Source organism: Lynx rufus, unplaced genomic scaffold (assembly GCF_022079265.1).
Source record: "Lynx rufus isolate CCGP_SWC_20201006 ecotype Redwood Valley unplaced genomic scaffold, mLynRuf1.p SCAF_4, whole genome shotgun sequence".
Lineage (NCBI taxonomy): Eukaryota > Metazoa > Chordata > Mammalia > Carnivora > Felidae > Lynx > Lynx rufus.
The window spans coordinates 28,292,114-28,314,643 of record NW_025814856.1 but is presented as its reverse complement, the minus strand read 5'-3'; the positions used below and the strand labels follow the sequence as shown (position 1 = coordinate 28,314,643).

Here is a 22,530-nt window from a genome sequence, read left to right as displayed (position 1 = left end):
ACAGCTGGGAAATGGGAAGAAATGAGGCAAGAGGTTTTTTTGTTTTTTTTTTGTTTTTTTTTCTAAGAGCTGTGTATTGCCATTTGATTTTAATGGTTATATACTTTGCCTTACAATAAATAAATAAAAAACATTTTGTTACAAGTCAAAAAAAAGGAATCTAATGTTCCAGGTCGAGGGTCTATCTCCACATATAAGATGAAACCAAATTAGAAGAGAGCTTACTTTTTATCAGATTACTGTGGGCGAGGAATGAAACTCAGACCTTTTTGTGTGGATTCGCTCATTTCATCTTCATGGCAGCCCTCTGAGGCAGATACTCTTACTGTCTCTGTATACACATGAGAAAGCTGAAACTCCGAGAGGTTAAGTAAACGCTTAAGGACACCCAGCTAGCAAGTGGTGAGGCTAGAAGTGGACCCAGGTCCTGTGATCCAGGAGCTAGAGCTGTATTAGCTGTTGTCCCCAGATGGTACAAAGGTCAGACCTGCTTGATAGCTACTATTTCTGCATGATGAAGTCTAGTGGATCAAGACAAGGATGTAAATGACTTGCTTTTTATGTAAATGACTATGCTTTTATCAATGACATAGCAAATCAGCATTCCTTTATATTGTTTCCAAGATCATTCCATTTTGTGCAAGGGAATGAGCTTCAATAGAGAATAGACTTATTTAAGGAAATGTTAATAATTTCTCAAATTGGCAGCATCAAAACTGTATTTATGGAATTAAAGAAAACATACTGCATTTATATAACGCAAATTTACCTGGAAACAAAATTTCTTTATCTTTTTCTGTATCTCAGCTTGCTGCCGTTGGCCTCAGTCTATTTTTCATTGTTATTTTTAAATGTTTATTTTTGAGAGAGAGTATGTGTGGGGGAGGGGTGGAGAGAGAGGGAGACAGAGGATCTGAAGCGGGCTCCGCACTGACAGCAGAGAGCCCGATGTGGGGCTCGAACTCACAAAGTGTGAGATCGTCACCTGAGCTGAAGTCCGATGCTTAACCAAGTCAGGTGCCCCAGCCTCAGTCTGTGTTTAAAACACAAATATAAATTGTTTCTTGTTAACACCACTGGATCTGCAGGCAGTTATTAGACTAAGTTGGTGTTGATGAGGCCAACATCTTGGTCGGAGGGCCCACATTATTCTATGAAAAGGGGACATTAAAAAAAAAAATCTTCTTACCCGCTGCATAAGAAAATACATTTATTTTAGAAGCTTAAACAAAAAGACAAATGCTCAAAAATAAAATAACATTGTCATTCTACCCCCCTTGTGACTGCACTATCAATATTTCAGTGGATACTCTCATTCCTTTTTTATTACATGTATAAATTTGTTTGTTCTGGTTTCTGAATTTACATAGCACCTTGCTACCTGTTTTTCACTCATCAGTATATTGAGTGCATATTCCCAGGCCTTAATGACTGCAAAGTACTCCACTGTTAGAACATGCAATTTTCCTTTCTATTCCAATTGTTCAGCACTAGGTTTTGCCCACCTCTCTTTCTGATATATATTAATGAAGAATATTTGCGTGGATGCATCATCACATCCATGATTCTTTTCTTAGGATGCGTTCTCAGAAGCGGAAATGCTGGGTCATCTTGTATGCGGTAGGAGTAGCTACCCAGTTTTTCTATACTTCACACTATAGGTAGTGCTCCCTGGGTGCCTGGAGTCCCCACTAACAGCTTCTCCTGTGTTCTGTTTCCCAAGAACTTCAGAGAAGACTATGGAGCCAGAAGCTGGTGAGGTAATTAACATCAGTCTACAGGTTCAACTTGGTGATCACAAGAAACATTTTGGACTACCCATCCCAGCCATAACACGGCCTTTATTATTTAGTATGTTACCCTGTCAGCTCAGAATGTCTTCAGATGCAAGTAACAGCAAATGCAACTTAGAGCGGCTTAAAAAACCAGAGGATTATTTCTTCCACAGAAGAAGAAACCTAGAAATGGTGGGGGAGGGCACAGGTGGGTTGCAGCAGCTCAGAGATGTCAAGGAGATATCTACAGTATTCTTGGCTTTTTCTTACTGATCACTGGATGGCTGTGGTTGAAGGAGACACCTTGCTTGTGTTCAGTGAATCAGGGAGGGCTGAGGGAAGAGAGATGGAAGTGATTCATTTTTGATCCTAGGAGTTGTTAGCCTCATTTTAAAAAGTGATGCTTTTTGCTCTTATTGTAGAAGTAATGTATGACCATTACAGAAAATATATTTCACCTGTAATCTCACCACCAGGAGGTCATCACTGTTCTCATTTTGGTGTTTATCCTTCCAGTTTAGTTATAAATGCACAAAAAAGCGGGATTACCCACTGATGTACTGCCTCATAACTGGAGTTTTTAATCAGCATCCATCTCAATGCAGAGCACCTGCTAAACGCTTTACCAATTTTACTGAAAAATTAATGAATGATTTCAAAAATACTCTATGAATATTTTTTCTGTATTGCTAAGATATTTGTTTTTGGCATACTTTTTAACAGCTGCCTATCACTCAATTGTTTGGATGTTCCATAATTTCTTGGACTGATTATTTTTTCAAAATTTTCTCAAAATTTTAACTATGGCAGATAATTCTGTAGTGAACATCTCTGTGTGTAAGGATGTGTGTATATGTGTGTATATACAAATCTTTCACTTTTTCCTTAATTTCCTTTCAGAAGTCAAATCACTAGGTCCAGGGTCTAATTTTAGAGTCCTTGATGTATATCATCAAATTGCCCTCTTCATATGTATCATTTTCTACTACTGCCTGCAGTGTGAGTTATTATAATCTTGTTTTATTTTTTTTTATTTTCAGTAGACTTAAATGTTTTTCTGAGTAGGTAATATATTCCTATGGTTCAAAAATCGACACAATACAAAAAGAAAGTTTTGCTTCTGCTTCTGTCCCCATACTCCTATCTCTGCCCCCATTTCCCTTAGGGTTGTCACCTTGGTTAGTTTCTTTTAAAATTTTTCGGTATTTTTAGTGTATATAGGAAAATATGTGTATAAATTACTCTCCTTTTTCTTTCTTTCTTTTATTTATTTTTTTTTACAAAAAAAGCAACATGCCACATACACTATTCTGTACCTTACTTTATTTGGTTTGACTGCTGTATAATGTTCCATTATGTGAATGCTCCATAGTTTTATTTGTCTATTTTACTGTCTAGCCTTATTTGAGGCTTGTATCTTTTCAGCCAAACCAGGCCCAAATGAACCGTGATATTCTGGCCCTGCAGCAATACCACTAATCGGAACAGGCAGCTATATCTTAATTTCCCAGACCTACTGCCTGGCCTGCTGCACATTTTGACTTTGCTTCCTAGGGTGTAGCTGGCAGTGTCTGAAGTATTCTAAATGCAAGAAGGGAGAAAATGATAAAGGTAGGTGTATCTTCTTTGAAAACTCACTAGCCCCCCTAGCTTTGATTGTAAGATTGTTCATGGTCTAGTTTGGGTAAAGAGCAACCCCTCCATTCTTATCCGAGGGGTGGTAGCTCCTATAGGAAATCATGTCCTGCGTACTTTTTAAGGAATTAAATGTCACAGTTCAGGACCCTTATGTGCTCCTCCAAAAGACTGTAGAGAAGAACCCTTCCTTGCCTGTTCTAGCTTCTAGTGGCTCCAGGCATTCTTTGGCCTGTAGCTGTAAAACTGTTTCCTTCACTTGGCCTTCTCTATGTGTTTTCCTCTTCTCTCCGACTCGGATATATCTCTTTGGGGGCCACCATGTGGCCCCCTACAAGGCTTTGATTTTAGTGCTCTGATTCCAGAATCTGTGCTCTGCTCTGCTATACTGTGTCCTGGGAAGTACCACAGAAAAAGTCTATTTTCTCTTCCACATGATAAAAGAAAGACTGGAGGTTTCTTGCTCAGTGCTGTATCTTTATTGTCTTGCTCAGTGCCTTGTGCAGAGGAAGTGCTCAATCAAAAGGAATGTCTTTATCAATGAGTGATCCATTGAATGTAAGAAGGTAGGTTTTTGTGTCTCTCATTACTTTTTGCCAGGCTGAATCTCCAGGTACTTCAGTTGTTCTTTATGTGAAGTTCAGAACCCTCCACCATTCTGGCTGCACTCCTGGACGAACTCTCTCACTTGGCCAGGATTCCTCTTAAAATATGCCTTCCAGTTTGAACTCTTGATAGGATCTAAGCAACAGGATTCTCTATGGTTTGCATACTGTATTTTTAAAAAAGGTTTTACTTATTTATTTATTTATTTATTCATTTATTTATTTATTTATTTAGAGACGATATGAGCGGGGGAGGGACAGAGAGAGAGAGAGAGGGAGAGAGAGAGAGTCCCAAGCAGGCTCCGTGTTGTCGGCACAGAACTCGACACTGGGCTTTGTCTCGTGAACTGTGGGATCACGACTTGAGCCTAAATCAAGAATTGGATGCTTAACTGACTGAGCCACCCAGGCGCCTCTGCATACTGTATTTTTTAAAAGTAGCCCTAGTTGTGGGTATGTGGAGAGAAAGGAGTGCTCATGAACTGTTGGTGGGAATACAAACTCTTGCAGCCATTACATAAAACGGTATGGGAGTTCCTCAAAAAATTAAAAATAGAATTACCATATGATCTAACAATTCTGCAACTGGCTCACTACCCAAAGAATATGAAAACACTAATTTGAAAAGATATATGCACGCCTTTGTTTATTATTTACAATAGCGAAGATGGAAACAACCCAAGTGTCCATCGACTGATGAATGGATAAAGAAGAGGTGATATATATACACAATGGAATATTACTCAGCCATAAAAGAGAATGAAATCTTGCCATTTGCAGCAACATGGATGGACCTAGAGGGTATAATACTAAGTGAAATAAGTCAGAGGAAAACTAATACCATATGATCTCACTCATATGTGGAATTTAAGAAACAAAACAAAAAAAGAGCTGAATCCAACAATAGGCTCTTAATTATAGAGACCAAACTGATGGTTAGCAGAGGGGCGGTGGGTGGGGGGGATGGGTGAAATAGGTGAAGGGGGATTAAGAGCACACTTATCATGATGAGCACTGAGTAATGTATAGAATTGTTGAATCACTATATTGTACACCTGAAACTGTTAATATAAAACAAACAAACAGGGGCGCCTGGGTGGCTCAGTCGGTTAAGCGTCTGACTTCAGCTCAGGTCATGATCTCACGGTTCATGGATTTGAGCCCTGCATTGGGTTCTGTGCTGACAGCTCAAAGCCTGGAGTCTGCTTCAGATTGTGTCTCCCTCTCTCTCTGCCCCTCCCTGGCCCACGCCCTGTCTCTGCCTCTCTCCAAAATAAATAAACATTAAAAACAAACAAACAAACAAATAAAAGTAGCCCTGGCTTGTGTTCATTTTAGAGCAACTGCTAAAGTAATTGCTGGTAATTAGTACATAAAAACATAAAACAACAACAACAACAAACTCCCTATACCAGTAGCCCTAGTCGGTCATTGAGTTTTTAGGGCCAAATTCAGCACTCAGTTTTGATTGATTTTGGATTCTGAGGATGCATTTTGAAATTGGAAAGAAAATAGTCCAATCGTCACACGTTGGGGTTTAGTGGAAAGGGCAAGCATTCTTATGAATAAATCCAGTTTTCCCTCTCTGTTCCAAGTTGTTAAACCCATGAAAAAAAGTTGTGTGCTGTAAGAGGGATGAATGATGATCCAAAGCAGTTTTTTTTTGCAAGAACAAATTTCATGGATTTTCATGACCAAATATTAGAGAAGAGAACCTCTTCCTTCTTAATTTCCACCATTGGGGAATATCATTGGTGGAGTCTTTTTCTTTCTTTCTTTCTTTCTTTCTTTCTTTCTTTTCTTTTCTTTTCTTTTTTTTTTTTATAAACCACATTTACCACTGCTTGTGTTAATTTTCATCTTCTTGTACCCTGAACACATTTAGACTCTTAGTGTTGTACGTGCTGCAAGTTTCACTGCTGTCAAAACATGTTTTTTTAAAATAACCCATGGGCTTTAACCAGCACACTCAAGATCAATTAGATTTTTTTTTTAGGTAAAATCTACCTTAATATTTAGATCAGCAAGAAGACGTGGTTATGATTAACTTTTGCCCTTATGTGGTAAGATAGGACTGAGGCATACTAGTGCTTTCCAAAATGTTTCTTTTATTTATTTTTAAGGTTTTTAAAATTTTTTTGAGAGATCGTGAGAGAGCGCAAGCGAGGGAGGGGCAGAGAGAGGGAAAGAGAGAAAATCCCAAGCAGGCTCTGCACTGTCAGCACAAAGCAGGGCTAGAACTCATGAACCATGAGATCATGACCTAAGCTGAAATCAAGAGTCAGGTGCTTAACTGACCGAGCTGCCTAGGCACTCCTAAAATGTTTCTTTTAATTACGTTTTTAAAAGAGGGGTTAAAACAGTGAAAAGATGCTGACTCCCAGTGGTGGACTTCATGGCTTCCTCTATTCCATTGTACTTTCTACTGCATCTTGAGGCCTTGGTTTCTTTGAAAGGTAACATTTTGAAAACAAAGGCCCTGTGCTTGGGACTCTTCCCTCTCACCTCTTACCCAGCTACTAATTCTACTTGACACCTTAGCTTAAATATCTCTTCCACAGGGAAATTTTTTCTGACCCACAAGACTTGGTTAGTTATTTTGTAAGCCCCCTCAGTACCTTGAACTTCACTTGCAGCCTTCATTGCATCCATTTCAGTCGCTTTGTTAATGTGTGTCCTTTACCCCACACTGTAAACTCTGCAAGTCAGGGTCTATGCCTCTTTTCAACACTCTACCTAGTTTAGTGTCTGGCTCATAGTAGACACTTGAAAAAGTTTTGTTGACTGATTGGTCAGAGGCTGGAAAAGTCATTTAAGGGCTTATAGGAACAATGCTTTTAACAATAGTTGCATCCATGTACTTGTGTGCGCGTACATGTGCAGGCGCACGCTAATGGCGGTAAGTACTGTTTTCTCTTCTTTCTGTTTTTTGGGGGAGGGAGAGGGGACCACTGCATCAAATTACTGGAGTGGAAAGAACAGTTGACATTCTGTTTTAAAGTGACCATGTATTTGACCCACTTCTTCTCTAGTAATGTCATCACGATTGTATCTCATTGCTGTGGGTTCTTGGAGGCTGACAGGCGGAACAAGTTGCTTCAGCTCACAGTCCTCATCTGTCATACAGAACAGCTTGCAGATTCTTATTATGTGAATGAAATATGGAGAGAGGGATATTTTTCTTCCTGGGCTATCAGGGTAATTGAAAGTAACCATATCAGGGCACAAGGGGAAAATGCAGGAAAATAGACTGCTTTTGTGAAGGGCAACCCATCGGCTCTCACAACTGCAGGTGTCGAGTCTCCTCTCCAAGTGCAGAGGCGAGGGGAGTGTTTCCTGTTATCAAAAGGCCTCGTATTCGACCGCAACATTCTTTCAGTAAGGAAAACGCCTTGGTTCGTGTTGCCACTCCTCAGCCACCCGATGAGAGGCCACCACCATTACCTTTGGAGTACAACCCATGGGACCTAGGGCTCGGGCTTTGTATGTTCTGTAGCTAGGGAAGAAAACTGTTTTAGTATTCCAGATCAATAAACTGTGGTAGAAAATTGGAAATGTGCTATGAAAAATCATTAGCCAGAGAAATTCTACTGTTCCCAAGTTTTGCATCAGAAAACAAATAACCCTTGACCGCTCTTATAGTTTATATTTTACAAGCTTGGCCCTGGTGAAACAGAATGTCAGATGATACTGCATCAATGACACTTTGCCTTCTAAATGGTCAGTTACGGAGCTTTACAGAATAGTTTTAGTTCACAGGAAGCTTTTTACTTACTTAACATTGGTCAGAAGTACTAACGTGGTGATGGAAAGCAAGGTGCAGTTCAGCAATCATTCAAGTCATGGCTTTGTTATATTTTGAGATAGCTTTAAAATCACTTAGTCAAATAAAACTCCAAAGTACTGTAACTGCCAGGTTGCTTTATCTAATTTATGACACAGAGGCAAAAAAATCAACAATAACCCTCCATTTACCATTATTAGATTAGCTATTACTGAAAGCGCAGAAAGTATATAACCCTTTACTTTGTGTTCACTTGAATTTGGTTATTAAGCTTTGATGGAACTTTCATTTAACCAAATGCCTTTGTTTACGACAGTAAGCATGTTAAGTCTTTTGTGTTCTGAATTTGATATGACCATTTTAGAACATGCCTCCCGCAAAGGCATGTTAAAGTTATAGATTCTGTTCATTTGTGTAATGTCAAACATTTTCAGTTCAATCTAGTTAGGGTTTTGCTTTTCTTCCCAACTTTAAGAAATGCATCTTTTTCTCCGTAAGGCTTTTCTTTTTCAGGAACATAACCAGGCATTAACAAACATAGCAGCTCCATAAAAATTGATTTTTAAAAATTAAATAAGCATCTGGTGGGCTGAAAATGTTTTATACCTGATATTTAAAAGATATTTTGACTATTGCCAAAAGAATCAATTCTTTCATGCCGTCTCCCTTGCGGATGCCATCATATGCCACTGTGTTGTGTAGAGCTTTGGCTCGGGCTTGGATTGGTACCTCAACTCTGCCACTTTACCTGCCTATGACCTTGGACCTCACCTCTTCGGGAGGCCAATTATCTCTAATTACCCTTTCCTCAGTGTGCAATAGAGTTCTGAATAGCACTTTTCTCCTAATGTTATATATGAGGGAATGGATGTTATGTCCTCAAATGTGTGATGATGACTGTAACCTTTGTGTGTACATGTGTGTATGTTTACTTGCTACATGTGGGTTGTCACCTTAACTGAAACCAGTAATAATTCCAAATTGGGTTATAACAGTGGGAATACTGTTATCTTTTCAAGATTTAATGTTCTGGTATCATGACCATACACATGGAACATCGGCACCATTTTGGATCTATTCAGAGCTACAGTTTGAAGACAAGTCGCCATGAAGGTGGCTGTTTCAATTGCTGAAATTGGAACCCAAGAACCAAATCCATATTCCAAAGAAGTCTTACTTTTAAATTGGAACTTTATTTCATTTCCTTTGAATTGATTTAAAAGCTAGGATAAAGACTGAATAATAAAGACTGATAACTGAACTAGAAATATATGGCCTTTCCAATAAGAAAGGCTTCTACTGACATTTTGTTGTTAGTTTTCTACTGGCTCTTTCCCATATCTGTTATGCTTCTGTCTAATTGCCTTGCCCTCCTTTGCATTTTTCATCCTTAACTCTGTCCTTTACATCCACATTTTTGGGGTAGTGAAGACAGGTTTGGAGAACTCTACACCATCTCACCCAGGGTCCTGTGACCCGTAACCCACAGAGGAGTGTTAAGAGGTCAGGCTGGGAGATCTGGTCTCTGATGTTGGTTTCCAGCGAATTTACATGGTTCTTAGGGAATTGAAATTTTTTCCCCCTCATCTCTACCATCTCCTTCCTGTTGGCTTGACTAATGAGTCACAGAAAAATGAAAACTTCTTTAGCTGTGAAAGTTCCAGCAAGGAAAAAAAAATGTTAGGCCTTTGGCATTGGTATAATGTAAAATAAGATAGCATTTAAAGATAGTCTCTGCTTCAGCATCATATTGACAATGCCCCTCACTTGAGTCAGGGATTGGGGACTTACTGAGATACACCATCTGGCAAAACACGGAAGGCCAGTCTTGTGCCAACTGAGAAAGCTGCATCAGTTCCAACTCTTGTGTACTTTGCACATTATTGGACGCCTTGCAAAACGTTTATCACTTTTTAATTAGGAAGGACTAAGGGATTTTCGTGCCCCAAAGAAAATGTCAGCAGCCCGAAGATAGGAAAATTATCCAGTGGATCACAAGGAGCAGGAGGTATTTAACGTTGAGCCTGGAAACAGGAAACAAGGACAGTTGCCTGCTAGGATCTTTGTTGTGGGCCGTGTGTTCTTGGTCTGTCTGCGTGGGACCGGGGATCTGGTATTTCTGTTTCTCTGACAGTTCCCCAGCTTGTTTCTCCTGCAGCGTGGCCAGGCCTTGAGAACCCATGCCAGGAGATCAACTCCGTCCTGCTCCTTGGCCTATCATGTAAACCATGGCCTGTCATGTTCATTAAAATGAAAATTTGTCGAATGGAATTTGCCCGACTGGCAGAATAGTTTAAATGTCAGATGTTGTTAGGCCTGGATATAAATATTATGTTTTTATTGTTAATTAATTGCAGCGCCTCAGTACCAGTGATCCAGAATCCAATTTAGTCTGCAGTAGGCCTGTGGATAAGGGCCAGAGATAATGAATGCAGAGGGAAAAAATGTATTCAGAGTTTCCATTGTATCTGTCAATGTCCTCTTAGAAAAATAGCAAATTTTGGTGTCTCACTTTAATTCAAGAGGTGCAAAACAGAAGGGAATTAAGACTCATTGTCTTTTGAAACCTCTCAAACGTTACTTACTGTTGCATCTATTTCACTGCTAGCCCCGAATCTGTTCCAGCATCAAAATCCCCAAATTGTTGCTCTGTCTCCTTTCTGTGATTTCCCCCACGTTGCTTCCACCCCTGGGTCCTTGGTATGTTCACAGCTCATTTCGGAGTAGTAGAGCTGAGGTATGTAGTCCCGAAATCCTCCTTTCTCTTTGTTCGTTTTCCTCTCTCCATTCGCCATCAATCCTTCACTTTCTTTTTTTTCTTCATTTTGTCCTTTATTTTGGTCCCCAGACTCAGCAGCCTATCTGTAAGTCTGCCACTGTTTGTTAAGATCATTTTGCTTCCAAATTGAGCTAGGGTCTGAATATCACTCAGGGTAACACTGCATAACAGTTTGCATTAGAAAGGGGAGCAGAAATCTTGCCGCTGGGTCCCAGACCTCAAAACTGACTGTTGTTGCAAAGCCCTGAGCCAGCAGGCATTTGCGACTGTCCTTCTCAACCAATATTTTGTGGAATACTTGCTGTGAACATGGCATCTTACTCTGCCACCTTCCTGTTTTCCAAAGGCAAGTGGGTGTGCCAGGCAGAGGAAGACTAATTAAGACTTTGGAAGGCAGGACTAATGCGATCCAGTGGTCAGGGACCCTCATTTAATTCCTGGCATCCCGGTCCACGCCAACCTCGTTCTGCCCCTGTGATTAAGCCAGCCGAGAAGCAGGGAAGGGAAAATGAACTTTGGTGTGCTCTGAGTTTCCCTGTCCAGCAGTGTCTGTCAGATTAAAAATGAGAGGGAAGGAGGCCAGAGAATCTTCCAGATGGAGAGTTCAGAGGAGGGCACAACCAGACTCCCTCTCCACCGTGACGTAGCTGGGCTATTGGAGCATCGGGCCACGAGCCAGGAGGAGCACAGGCTGCTGCCTGACCCTGTAGTGGAATGGGCGGGGGGGGGAGCTGGTGGGCCAGTCACCGTTGGCTTGGAGTGGGAACATATTCCAACCAGGCACACACAGGCCATGTGGTGGAGGCAGAGCATTTACCCCAAGAGCTGGGTGGGCCTGGTTAGAGGATGGGCCCTTCATCCTGGACTCTTTTTAAGTGTGTTTCCCCAGGCGTATGGGCACTGCAGAAACCAAAATGGGGAGTTGGTGTTCTCCAACCTCTGTGTTTCTTCCTTTAGAATGAATCAGCCATGTAAGAAAGGTGACCTTAGATAGGCTGGAAGCAGCAGGAACAGCAGTGGCCATACATCCTTGGACAGACTCGCATGTGGACAGCAGTTCCAGACAGCAGGGGTTTGGTGAGGACACAGTGCACTAACAGTCACTCTCCACACCTTTTGGTAGCTCAATTTTGTAACTGGCTTCAGCATTCATTAAAAAGTATCCAGTGTGGATGCTCCGGGAACAGGATTTTGCTCAAATGAGAACTGGTTTTTAGACTAAGGCTCTCTGAGGTCTATGTAATGATGGAATGATAACAAATGAGGTTAAACACTGAATATCTGGTTTGACCTTCCTTAAAAATTGATTATTTTTACATTGCTTCTGGGCAACCCCAGTTTCTCTCTGAGATGACCCTGTTTTTCTCAAAATCAGGTTATATTCGAGTTTGGGGAGGGTTTGTACTATTGGGATCAGAGCTGTTTGACTTGAAATGTCATCCCATTTTGAGGAAACATACTGGGGCCATGTTAGGGCATCCCTGTGCAAATGTCACATTGTCAGAGTGTCTCCCCCTGGGATTAGAGTGGCCATGGTACTTCCCAGTCCTGTCTGGCTGGTCAGACAATGCCACTGCCTTCCCATAGCCAGGGCACTAACCTGGCCAGGGTCATGCTCCCCGAGATTTCATGCAATTTGATTCGTCACTAGCTCTCTGAATTTTAACATGCTAATTATTGGCTGATTGGTATGCAGCTCCTTGGACGTCACCTAATGATTTTCCAGAGCTCATATTCTTGGCAAATTTGCTTTTCCGATGTCTGGCAAATATGACAGCATTGAACAGGTGTGGCGATGGTGTGGGGTGTGTGTGTGTGTGTGTGTGTGTGTGTGTGTGTGGCCACAGAAGTGTAGGCTTCTGTATAGAGAGATCTTCTCATCTTACGAAAGCCCTAGGGTACAAATTAAGAAAAGGAAAAAAAAAAGAACAAAAATAAACAAAATTAACCCTAACTTAAGAATTTTCAATTTTAGGGACCCCTGGCTGGCTCAGTTGGTGAAGTGTGTGGTTCTCAATCTTGGCATATGAGTTCAAGCCCCATGTTGGGTGTAGAGATTACTTAGAAAATAAAAAAATCTTGGGATGCCTGAGTGGCTTAGTGTCTGACTCCTGCTTTTGGCTCAGGTCATGATCTCACAGTCTCGAGCCCTGCGTGAAGCTCTGTGCTGAGCATGGAGTCTGCCTGAGATTCTCTCCCTCCCTCTCCCTCTGCCCCTCCCCCACTTGCACTCGCATGCTCTCTTTCAAAAACAGATCTTTAATAAAAAAGAATTTTCAATTTTAATAGTAAAGCAAACTTGCAATATTCCTTTATTTAGCGAATTTTATTGAGTGTGTGTTATGTGCCAGATACTGTTGTAGAGGATGTAGATTCAGTGCAGAACAAGATAGATGTTGTCTGTATCTTTGTTGAACTTAAGGTCTAGTGGAAAGACTTCCATATGTATTTTGACTGTATTGCTCAGCTTTCTAGGTGAATAACAAAACTAAGAATTATTCTAACCACCCCTCTGAACTCTAAATGTATCAGTTTCACAGATTCTGAATTAGAAATTCTAATAGAAATACATACATACAAACTGAAATAAAACTTCTAGGAATATACCTGAGAAGTGTCAAGTTTCTAGTGTCCTTGCTGCTGTTTCTTGTGAGTATTTAAATCAGTATGCAGATTTACAAATAATTCCATGTGTTTAAAATATCCATTCATCATCAGGTCGTTTAACCAGGGCTATGTTTTCCAGCTGCCTGGTTTTCACCGATACATAGAAAAAGGTTTAAGAATCTTCTCTGAGTTGAAAATTTGCTATCATTTGAAAGGATGTTGCAATAATTTGTCGGCAGGCAGTAACAGCTCACTGAACGTAGCCTAAGAAGGAAAACAAGGGCCGATTTTATTCAGTGTCTTCATTCTTGTGTCTGGTCTTCATTCCCGACTGAAAAGACTTCTTTCCCAGATATGTAGGTAATTGTTAAAGACTTAAAGGTCAATAACCAATCCCTTCCTGTGGCAGTCAGGTCAGGCGAGGGCTGCAGAATGCAAACAATGGGGGGAAATCCCTCAGTTCCTGGCCATGTTAAGGTGCAGTTGAATGGTTCCCAGACCTAGGTTTCAATTGGGAGACGATGAATCGCAAAGAAGGTTTCTCTATTTGAGAACGATGCTTGTTTATTTATTTATTTATTTTTTTTTTCAACGTTTTATTTTTGGGACAGAGAGAGACAGAGCATGAACGGGGGAGGGGCAGAGAGAGAGGGAGACACAGAATCGGAAACAGGCTCCAGGCTCTGAGCAGTCAGCACAGAGCCCGACGCGGGGCTCGAACTCACGGACCGCGAGATCGTGACCTGGCTGAAGTCGGACGCTTAACCGACTGCGCCACCCAGGCGCCCCGAGAACGATGCTTGTTTAAATGCTGACTGGTTTTTCAGGGGGCTGGGGGCTAGGTCATGGAATGAGGGGCTTGGGGTTGGTGAAGACTTTCTAGGTGGCTGTCCTCTGAAGAACCACCAAGATAAATCAGTGTATTAACGGCCCATACTGCTCTGCTTCCGTTTTTATGTCTTTTAGGAGCAGCTGAAGCCCAAACCTATTTGGATTGATCAAAAGCTAGTCTGTCTTGCAAGAGGTCATATGAGGGTCATATGAGGTCAGACAGAGTCTGTCTGCTCTAGAACAAAATGGGGATGAGCTAGGCCTGAGGGGAGTAGGAAGTGGTGTACCGCATTGTAGCTGCAGGTAAACATGTCTTCATGGCCTAGAGAAGTTTAGGTCCTTGGATTTTTGGGTCAAGGCAAACGTGGGAAGGAGAGGACTACTTTGGGTGGGTATTCCTGACTTTTGTCCAGAAATGTGTACTTTGGGCATTGAAACCAGAGTTTCCTGATCCTGACCTGCTCCTGCTTTGGATACGTAGACCTATGTGGAAAATGCTCGGGTGCCAGAGGTGTACACGAAGACTGTAGAATCCACGTGTACTTGTCTACTCCACAAGTGTTTACCGAAGGAGGATTTGGTGCAGGTATAGAATCTGGGGCTCACAATGCACGGGCAGGTGAGGTTGCTTTGAACAATAAAGGTCCTGGGTCTTGAAGAGTTTAGATGCAAATCAAGGTGATAAAACATACACGCAGGAGAAAGTAATAAGTTGAGGCAATCCCATGCATGCCTGTCACAAGGCATTACATGACCAGGATGAGCCCAAAGTTCTTTTGGAAGACCAGTCTCACCACTTATCCCTTTTGACGTTCTGGGAACCTGTAGCACTGGTTACCCTCTCTTGCTCTTCTGCTTTTAGCCTCTTAGTCTCAACTGGATCTTCTCATCACCCTGACACTCAGGTTTTTCCCCGTTTATAAACTATTCAAAGAAACTCTCATTGTCCTTTATCTACTTCCTGTTGGTATTTTCTCTCCTCTCCTTCACACCCAAACATGTCTATAATTTGTCCTTATTTGTCTTCATTTTAATTTCCACTTATTTCGTAACTAACTCCCAACTGAATTCTGTCTCAACTAGTCTAAGTTTTCACTGGGCTCCTCAGTGACCTTCACGCTGGGTATTTTTAGTATTTTTATCACTTGACCTTTCTGTGACACTTAATGGTTTCTGTTTTACTTCTCTGGCAACTATTCTCTCTCCTATATGGGCAGCATCCTTCTCAACACAGGTGTTAAATGTTGAAAGTCCTCAAGGATCAGATCTTCCCTTCCTACTTGCTACCGTCTCCCTGGACAGCCACATCCATACTCACATCACATTACTTCCTACGCCTGGATAACTCACCATTCCCAAACCTCCTCTCTGAGTCACAGAGACACGTATCCAACTCCCTACCTGGACATTTCTTTTAGATAGTTCTCAGGCACCTCAAATTCAATATATCCACAACCAAAGTGGTGATTTGGGCTTCAGATGAGAACCCTTGTGCAGTGGGATTCGTTCAGTGGTCTCGTCCAACCCCAGCTCTGCAAGGGAAACTGTCCTGAAGATTATAATATTCAAACACAGGTTTTTAAAATATGATTTCATAATTGACATCTAACTTTAATGTACCGTGATCAGAGAACTTTGATTGGTATCTGTTTTTTGATGTTTGCGAAGACTACCTTTGGGGCCTAACATGTGGTCAGTGTGGCTTATGCTCTACGTGTACTTGCAAAGAATGCCGTGGTAGGTTACATTTTCCACAGGTGGTCACACCAACACATCTATCCAGTCCCGTGTGCTCTTCTCGCTGAGCACTGACCAATATTCCTCCTGCCAAGAGTTGGAGCCTTTCTTCTCTCTCCTTGAGTTTCCATGGGGGTTTGTGAGTGCCCTGTCACAAATGGTGTTAAATGTAAATGGTGTTCAAGTGACTTCCAAGCCTAGGCCATAAAGAATACAGCTTCTGCCTGACTCCCTCTCTGGGAACTCTTGCCCTTGGAACCCAGCCACCATGTTGGGGGACTCAAGGCACATGGAGAGGCCAAATGTAGGTATTTCAGCTGACAGCCCCAGTGAAGGTCTCAGCTTTCTTTTGGTTCCTGTTTGCTTGGTGTATAGTTTTCTATACTTTTCCTTTCAGACTCTCTTTATGTTTTAGATGTGTTTCTTGTAAACATCATATAGCAAAGTTTAAAAATATCCATTTAAAAAATTTATTTTAACAGATGTACTTAGTCCATTTACTCTGATTAGTGACATATTTGAACTTATTTTAAATATTTCCTTTTGTATTTTCTACTCATTGTGCTTTCCTTTGCTTCTTGCTTGCTTCCATTCCAGTGTTCTGCAGAGAATTGGCTGAGTTTTCTGTTCACTATATTGTTCCCTTAGTTGGTTTGGACATTTCTATTCTTTTGATTACTCGTACATGTTTTAAAATTGTGAAATAGAGCATACATACAAAATAATTTTTGGAAGTGCATATTTACAGTTGTTTATAGTTATTGTACTATATTGTAATTATTATGGAAAATAATAAACTGAACATAGAGATACCTCTCTCCTGGCCAAGAAATAGAGCATTGCCATATTCCAGAATCTTCCCCAATGCTTCTTATTATATCTCCTCCCTTGCCCTCAAGCTAAATGTAGCCTGAATTCTGTGTAAATCACTCTTTTGCTTTTCTTTATGGTTTTTGGCACTTTTGTTATATTCTAAAACAAGATAGTATGTATTTTTGTCATTTTGAACATGTTGTATATATGGAATAATATATTTAGTCTTCTATGACTTGCTTCTTTGTTTTATATCATATTTTTGAGAGACATAGATGTTGATGTGTGTAACTATTTCACTGATTTTTCCAAGCTGTATAATACCCTATTGTAAGACTGTAAAAATGTATGTATTCATTGTACTGTTGATAGATGTTTGGGTTGTTTTCAGGAGTTCTTGGCATTCTAGCAATGATGCTCTAAACATTCTTGTGTGCATCTCTGTGAGCATCTATGCAAGGGTGTCTTTGGTTATATACATAGAGCAAGAAATGCTGGTTATCCTTAACAAGTTGGTCGGTAACTTTAATGCATATCTTTAACAATTTATCAGTATCCGTTTCTTCCTTTTAAGCAATTCATTCCCCTCACTTATTCCATATAATTATAGCCAACCATTCATTTCTCGTTATTTGCAAACCCTAAAAATTATTGTTGTTGGTTTTTTACAACCAAGGCTTAGTAATTATTATTCAATACCCATTATTTATTATTAAATTAACTAGATTAACCATCATGCTTGCTAATTTCTTTGTTTACCATCGCTTTTTGATACTCATTCCTTCCATCTGGGTTCAATTCCTTTTTATTCAATTATGTCTTTTAGTATTTCTTTCAGCAAAAGTCCACTACTGTAAACAGAAAACAGTCTGTTTCCCCCCTGAAAAATGTCCTTATTTCTTTGTCATTCTTGCATGATAATTGGTTTAGCATGGCTATAGAATTTTTGTTGAACTTTTTTCCCCCTTAGTACTTTGAACATGTTATTCCGTTGCTGCCTTGCTTTTATTTTTGCTGATGACAAGTTGTTTTGCAAGGAATCTGTTTTTTCTCTCTGATTGACTTTAAGACTTTCTCTCTCTGGTGTTTTGTGGTTTCTTTCTGATGTATCTACCTGTGGATTTGCTTTTATTTATCTTGCTGAGGTCTTGGGGTGCTTTTTTTTCAAGAGGATTCATGTCTCATTCTCGAAAATTTACATTCATTTTCTTTTCATATTTGTCTTCTCCCTTTCTTTTGAACTTGACTATTTGGATATATATGTATTTAAATTATCATCATATTTTGTTTAGCATTTCTGTGTGTTTAAAATGGAAAGGCAGTTGTCAGACCACAAATCTCTTATATTTTGCAAAATGCAATATTATACTATTTTATCTAGTCTTCTCCAAATTATGTTTCCCCCAAATCTATTGCAATCCATGTAATACAGGGGGAAGGGGAAATTTCTGATGTTGTCTCATAGAGGGTCTTTATCTCCTGCATTAATATTCCAAGATTTACATCACAGCCCAAGTTTGGTTATGTTCTTTAGTGGTCATGCATCAGTGGTATTAGGTTCTTTGGTAAGAGCTAATAATGCAGATACTTAGGGCACTGAAGGAAAAGAGAAAGAACCATGGGAAAACCATGAATTACTTGGCCATTGCCAACTATTACACCTGTAGGGGATGTTGGGACCTAGCTGAGAATGACAGAAAGAGGCAATATTTCCATTATTTTTGACCACATGGAGTCATCATATGAGTAATGATGTACTGATATAGAATCAGCCCCTTGAAATGTTATTACTACAGTAGATCCCTGCTTATTGACTGAGGGTGCATTCTGACACCCCCAGTGGATGTCTGAGACTGTGAATACCAAACCCTGTATATACTATGGTTTTTTGGTATATAAGTTAGGCGTAGTAAGAGAAGAGCAACAGTTCTGATCTCCCTCAGAATATCTCATTGTGCTGTACTCACCCTTCCTGTGATGACGTGAGATGGTAAGAGGCTGGCGAGATGCAGTGAAGTGAGGTGAATGACGTAGGCACCATGAGTGGCCTTAGGCTACTTTGACCTTCTGATAATTTGTCAGTAGCAGGATCATCTATTTCCAGACCACTGTTGACTGGTGGTAACTGAAAACACAGAAAGTGAAACCTCCAATAAGGGTGGACTGCCATATTGTTTAACAACTAGAACGTGGGCGCCTAGGTGGCTCAGTTGGTTAAATGTCTGACTTTGGCCCAGGTCATGATCTTGTGGTTCCCAAGTTCGAGCCTCACATTGGGTTCTCTGCTGTTAGCACTGAGCCTGCTTCAGATTCTCTGTTCCCTTCTTTCTGTGTCCCTTCCTTGCTTGTGCTGTCTCTCTCTCAAGAATAAAATAAACATTTAAGAAAAAAAAACAAAACAAAACCATAATGTACCACACCTCTTGTCATGTGGACCCCTGTGTGCTCAGTATGTGGCATGGTTTAGTCACAGGAAGTTTAATTTAACAAGTCAGATTTTTATTTGAAATGTCAAGCGGGGTTTCCTCCGTTTGGGGGGCTTTTCTCTACCATGAGAAAGGGGACTGCGCCTGTCAGCTTGCATATGTGTACTCATGGGAACAAGTGGCGAGGTCTAGATTGAAAAGGCCATGCACCTTGTGTATATGGAACAGGCTTCCCCACATAAAACTTGGCAGAGAAATGGAAGTCGGGTGTGCAAGAAAGATGACAATGAAAGAAGTAAGCAAATAAAATGCCTGGTCAGACTGTGTGTGCTGCATAACGTTTAATTCCATTTTCATCTCTGCACTTTATAAACCATTCCCATTCTGTTGAGGAGTTCACAACCCAAAACACTGTAGGTCTGGCCGATTTTTGTGATTCAATTCTGGGTAGATGTGTGCACTTGATGAGGGTGTCTTTTATCAGCCTCTTTGTGAGGGAGGTACAAGGCATGGGTTTTATCAGTGGCTTCTTTGGCCAGCACCACATACCATGGCATATGGAGATTCTACTTGGAGACTCGAAGAGAAAATGTTTGGTGTTTTACTCGCAGATAACTCACTACTTTCGTTTTTATCTCTTTGTAGCTTTGAAGCTCAGCAAAGGAGGAAAATCCATTGAGAACAGTCTGTAAAGGTAAGTGTATTTATTACATGGCCTTGACAAACATTGCCTTTACAACATTGATTTTTCTTTTATTCAGAGATTTAAACACTTGGATTAAAGATATAGCTGACAGGACAACTTCCTTAACCACCTGCTTGTCCTCCCTCTTAGGCAAAAGTGCTGAGCAATAGTTAGCAGAGAGCAGGAGGAAATAAAATGATGTGCTGAGGGTAGCCAAATGCAATTGTATGCTTGCTGACTTTTGCTTTCTTCTTAGCAGTTAAGACATTCCACTGGAGCTAAGTTTACTAAGATTAATGCTAGATGGAAAAAGAATGCACTCGTACTGCTTCTAGTCGATGGTTAAATAAAACCAGCTGGCCAAATAAAGCATTTAAACTAAAATGCAGAGTGGCATTTGAATTGGGCTGGATGAAATTTACCACGCAAGTCAGTTGTGCAGTTGCGTGGAGGACCTAGTTTTGTAGGAAGGAGAAAGCCAGCCAGTTTGGTGTAGCTAATTTCATCCTGCCCAGTCTCTGTGGACCCTAAGTGAGTTACCGGAAATGAACTTCCAAATGGGAAGCAATGGGAAAAGTACCTAGCACCTTTCTGTGACACATTAAAATCGAGTTGGTTTTTTACATGGAAAAATGTAATTGTTTCCTCTTTGCTAGGTATATTTATATGCATACCACTACATGGCATTGTTCTTTGATTCATTGTTTAATTTCTGTTCTGCATGAAGTATTTTAATTTAAAGAATTCATTCTGGGGAATTATAGGGCTGCAGTTTCATCAAGAGTCTTTGGTGGCCAGGGTGAAATATGCCATAATTTTCCATTTGTTTTCATCATCAATTATGTTTTTGACAATTTTAGGTTTTTTTCCTGTCGTTTTTATTACAGCAATCATGACCGTGACCACTTTAGTTAAAGTTGAAAAGCCATTTTGATTTACCTTATATTTTAAGTTATTCCCAACTTTATGACAGATCTACTTCTGGGTCTGAGTTTTTAATATTTATTTTGAGGGTGAAGAAGAATTTTACAGGCAAATTGGAGAAAACTTCTCTTCAATGATCAAAACAAGCTCTAAAAACACGGTTTTGAGGATTTGCTTTGGGATGACTAAACTCCAGCCCATGAAAGCTGGTTGGCCTGGACTTCTTCTGTAATGGCTTTCAGCCATATAACTCTGCCTATCTCTGGACCGTTGCACCACATCTTGATAGCTTCTTAGAAATAAATTCTCATCAATTTTTGGAATTGGTGATATTGTAGCAATCTTGAGAACCTTGCGATCTTTAGGTACAGTTATGGGGCTCACATTTCTCTTGGAGAGGGTTTTCACCCAGCACAGTCCATTTCCTCTGCTCTCAGCAAAAATCTGTTGTTAAATTGGTATTCTGGAGTCAGACATGGATTCAGTCCCGGTTTGGCCTTTATTAGCTATTGGACCATGGATGCGTCATTTACCCGCTCTGTGTCTCAGTTTCCTAGTTTGTGAAAAGGAGGTTATAATACTGTTTTCCTCATAGGATGTTGCAGAGGGTAGATGGATTACTCTGTCCTGGCCCATGACAACTACTCGGTACATGTTAGTTGCAGCTGCTCTTCCTAATATTCCCATCATCGTCATTGTCATCAAATCAGCACCCTTCTGAATGTATTCATCAGACATTTTGACAAGTCTGTGCTTTTTGGATGCTTCAGGATGTTTCTGAAGAGCATGTCGTGCCTAGAGAAGGACCAATTCTGCCTTCTCTTTAGGAATCACACGAAAAGAGAGCTTTCAGGTTGTGTGAGACGTGAGACCTCTGGAAGTAAAATGTTGTCAGGTTGAAGGTTTGTAGGCGTCAGGGTAAACACTTTCTTTGGCTGTGTGTAGACAATTACTAATTAATGTCGTCTTAAGAAATTAGTGATCTAACTGCTAGCTAGTTAGATTCTTAAGGAATTTTTGAAGGGAGTCTTGGTAAGTATAGAGGGACTTCTCTGTCCTTCTGCTTTCTTTCCCAGTATTTATGTGTTTCTTTCCCAGTATTTATGTGTTTCCCCTTCCTGACAGCACCTTTATTTCCTTTTAAGGTGATTTGATTAATGGAACTGTAACCAGGAGTCTACACTCAGCCTAGGGCTGGGGGCGTGATCACCAGCTTGGTTAGGTGGGTGCTCGTGTACAAGTTGAATCTTGAGCTGCGGCATTCTTCTCCTTTTTCCAAGTTGGCATTCTGCTCTGAAAATATCTACTCCACTCTGGGGCCACCTTAGCTCTTCCCGTTCCCCAGTCTCCATGTCTGTCTCGGTGACTGATGGTTGCTAAGCCTTAGTTTCCAGTCTGCCTTGGATTTGCTGAGTCCCTAGTTTCCTTCCAATAATCCTCAAATTAGCCAACTGGCTTCTACTGCTTTGCAACTACAGAAGCCTAAACTGGTAGAGTAGCTTACACATCAGGGAGCTAGATTTGGAATAAAGGAGGATGTCTGGAGGTTTACAATTAAAATACCATTCATTACTTTCTTCCCTCATGGGCAAGTAACTGAACATTTTGCAGTAGGTCACAAAAGATGCAGAGTTCTCAATTAGTATTTCAAAAATGGGCTATTTTGCTGGACTTCCCACTACTCCTTTGTTTGGCACAAAGAAGTCACTTCTGGCTGCTTTTCTGAGCTCTCAAAGGATGTGTGTATACGCAGGGGTAGAGGTGGAAAGGGCAAGAGAAGCAGAGAGGTCTTCCTTCCAGTTTCTGGGGCCCTGGTCTCTCTGTGGCAGGTGGCTTGTAAAGGGACTGTGATTTCCTTCTGCCTGCTCCAGCCTCCCAAAACAAAACTTGTGAGAGATTCTTCTGCTTTTCCCTGAGTTTTTATTCCTC

The 22,530-nt window shown here is 40.7% G+C and overlaps 1 protein-coding gene across 1 annotated transcript in view; it reads left to right on the top strand.

Annotated features, from left to right (window-relative positions):
- FHIT (fragile histidine triad diadenosine triphosphatase) overlaps window positions 1-22,530 on the top strand; it is a 1,417,053-nt gene that overhangs the window by 14,127 nt on the left and 1,380,396 nt on the right. The window contains exon 2 of the mRNA XM_047097252.1: window positions 19,638-19,686. The gene's annotated coding sequence lies outside the window, so the exon portion shown is untranslated. The remainder of the gene's footprint in view (window positions 1-19,637; window positions 19,687-22,530) is intronic.